The following is a 3,434-nucleotide window of genomic DNA, read 5'->3' on the forward strand; positions in this document are numbered from 1 at the left end:
CGTATAAGTTATTTGAGTTAAAAAAAGCCCATTGAATGGGCACAGTACAAGGCAGAGGAGCAGTCTATGGGAAGTGGAATAAAAATTAATTTAACGTTATAAATTCTCACCTGAAAATAGTGAAAATTATGATATGATTTTTGCTAGCAGAAATTTTGAGAAATGTGAGTTACAGTTAAAGTTCTATGGGAATCTTTTGTTGTCTGTGGGCACCCTCTAGCAAGCTGACATCGGTTGGTCAGTTGTCGTCACGTGTGTATTATTTGTGCTTCCACCCAGGCCTGGAATTTGACGTCCTGTGGGACGTTTTTTTGATTTTAGGACGTATTTGACGGCAGCAAAAAAATCTTCCACGTCAAACCTGACGTGCGATATACTTTTCCAATCCGTCATTTTGACGTCCACTTTCATAAAGAAAACGTAAATATTTATAATATCTGTAACCGGGAGTATGGGTCTGGATTACGTTCACCACCGGGAGTATGGGTCTGATGATGGTACAGTTGAGATTTTCGGAGTTTCTGACCATAAACAATTCCGGTAATAAACCAAACGTCCTTCAATATAAACGGTGACAGAGATGGTGGGATCGAACAGCCCTGGCAACAGGTTCAACGACTCTGCAATAGGGATAAGGGTTGCCGATTCCGCGTGAGAAGAGTTTTGACATGTGAGCCATCATTTAATAGCGCTTTATCTTGGAATTTCTAATTCGTTGCAACTGCAGGCAAAGGAGAATAATTCGTGGCAATTGCAGCAGGTTCAGACAGGTTAGTGGTAGTTGACAGGCGCATCAGGCGCATCGAAAATTTCACCGCTGCCAAATGGTATTGAATTATTTCCCACTAAACCTGCTATAATGCGTGCTAATTGACAGGAGCCTTGAGGATTTCAATGCCACGAAGAGTCATGGAATTTGGACAGGTGAGTGCTATATTAATCGCTTTCGTCTTCTATGTTACAACATGCCCAAATCAGCGAAGGGAAGTAAAATTATCAGGACTGAGCAAGGGGACTATCGAAGCTACAGCGAGGTCAGTTTTAGTCTCAGAAGGGAATGCATGCATGATGAGTATCCCTTAATATTTTCATTATTTCTCAGCGGAAATATAATAACCCATGATTGAAGCTTCTCTGGTTTAATCAATCATTCACGATATTGAAACTTTCGGAAACCCACAAGAAAATTATTTTCTGCAATTGTTTCTTTATCAATATACTGTCTGACCTTTTGTGTGTTTCAAGCGTAAGGGAAACGTACTGGGAACAGAAGCAGCCACAAACGAAGTGTTAAGATCCCCATCAACCTTTCTGTAGAGCACTTGGCTTCTCTGGAGGCAACCATGGTTACCTGTATGTATTTTCTCTGTCAACGATCCTTGTTCCAACTTCCAATGTTTCATTGCTGAAAGCCATTAAAGTCGAAATATTTTATATCTCAATCCCCATTCTAAACTGCAGGGGAGCTAGATTCAAACGCGGATGAAACTAGTATCGACACCGACATTGAAACCGTTTTTGAACCGGTATGCATATCCTTGGATTCTTGACCTTTGAAAATTCTTCAAGCTTATGTTTAAGGGAGGATCTATGTATTGAAATATTCCTATTGATAAAAATTTTTGTAGTTTCTCTATAAAGTTTGACTTTTAATGAAGTATAATAACTGTTTATTATTACATAACTTTTCTGTATTTTCTCTAGATGATTTATTTATAGTCCAAGATTTATTTATAATTTCACTAGATAATTTATTTATAGTCCGTGGATTGTAAGTTTTTTGCAAAGATTTTATTGTTTAAATGGCCCCACCATAAATCTGAGCTATAAATATGATAAACTGCAAATCTGTAATTTCAATCTAACAAGAAACATTATAAACAACAGTGATTATCATCGTCCATTTGATGACTTATTATGTGTTGTGGAATAAATTTACAAAAATTATTAAAATAGAATTTTCTGTGACACTCACATATTTAGTTAAAACGTAAAACGAAGGGTAAAAAAAATACAAAAACGTCATCAAATTTTAATTTGACAGGCAAAAGAAATTTGAAATTCCAGGCCTGCTTCCACCTGTTAGTCTTCTGTGTTTGATAATGTTATACGTACACTGAGTCAGTGACACCGTAACGACGATAACGATGCAGATTTAACACGTCAAAAAATTTGTTTTTTCGTGGTTTGCAACTAGAAATACAGAGAAAGGCTGGGCCCCATTTGTACAAAACAGATATTGAAATCAACATCACCAGAATCAAGATCCAGGGATCAATTTTCGATTCAAGTTTAAAGCTGTTGTGCATTTATTTTGATGGGTATACGCACTCATTAAAAGCCTTTGTGAATTTAACCCATGAATTCTCTTGTACGATGCAATGAATGCAATAGTAATTCGGATAAACAATCGGATTGAATCTTATTACAATTACATGGTTACATGGTTTGAATTTTTTAAATTTTTGAATCATGCCTTTATTTACATTATCGTCATGATATTTTATTACATAACTCTTAATTCACGTACACCATTGGAATTTTCTAGGAAAGAATAAAAGAATGGAATATATTTATTTTTCTCTTACCATTCTTAAATTTAATTTAATAATAAATTTTACATGTCTTTATTACTGCAACTCTTAACTCGATCGAAACAAAAATTCTGATACCTTCCTTTCTCTTTTTAAAAAAAATTATATAAATTATTTTCATAATAAATTCAAAAGTAATAAAAACATTCGTTAATATTGTTTGCCCACGTTGCCACCTCTTCTCTCTTCTCAGTTTTGGCATGTTCTTATGTGGTCCACAATGCCGCGTCCGGTACCATTTTAAATGTATTTACATGCTTTGTAATGATAGAGATTAAACAATATTTTGGGATGTTCGAAATTGACCATTTTTGTAAGCCTTCATATGCAGATAGACCCAACATAGATTATCCATCTCAATTTCACGTCGTAAATCTGGCAATATTTGTGCAATTGCGTTTATGCTTTTGTGCAATAACGTATGTATTGGAATGCACAATAAGACTGGGACCGTAGTCCGGTCGGCTAATTCATTTATTTTAGTGCAAATTTATTTTAGACTCTAAAATTTCAACAAAAACAAATCATTCATATATATTAAATTGTATTTTTGAATATTATATAGAATGCATATCACAAATTTGTAAGTTTAAAAAATCTTTATTGACTTTAAAAGAAAGTTAACACAAAAAAAAAACCTAAAATTTAATATCAATTGAATTATCTTAAATGTAAAATTTAAGAAAAAATAATTTGAAACAAAAATATTTTAATACAAAACTTTATATTTAAGACAAAAATAATTTCAGAAAAAATTATTTTAAGACAAAACTTTATATTTAAGACAAAAACAATTAGATACAAAATTATTTCAAGACAAAATTTTATATTTAAGAGAAA

The 3,434-nt window shown here is 33.2% G+C and overlaps 1 long non-coding RNA gene across 2 annotated transcripts; it reads left to right on the forward strand.

Annotated features, from left to right (window-relative positions):
• The first annotated feature begins 315 nt into the window (after window positions 1–315).
• Window positions 316–1,543, forward strand: LOC149235618 (uncharacterized). 2 transcript variants are annotated; one of them, XR_016268309.1, is made up of 3 exons: window positions 316–1,034; window positions 1,246–1,353; window positions 1,462–1,543. It is a non-coding gene; the product is annotated as an uncharacterized LOC149235618 (long non-coding RNA). The 2 variants fall into 2 exon arrangements; XR_016268310.1 differs by having other exon boundaries at window positions 1,252–1,353.
• Window positions 1,544–3,434: the final 1,891 nt, after the last annotated feature.

This window comes from Pinus tabuliformis, chromosome 8 (genome assembly GCF_031772625.1).
Source record: "Pinus tabuliformis cultivar Carrire ecotype Pingquan chromosome 8, CPIR1, whole genome shotgun sequence".
Classification (NCBI taxonomy): domain Eukaryota; kingdom Viridiplantae; phylum Streptophyta; class Pinopsida; order Pinales; family Pinaceae; genus Pinus; species Pinus tabuliformis.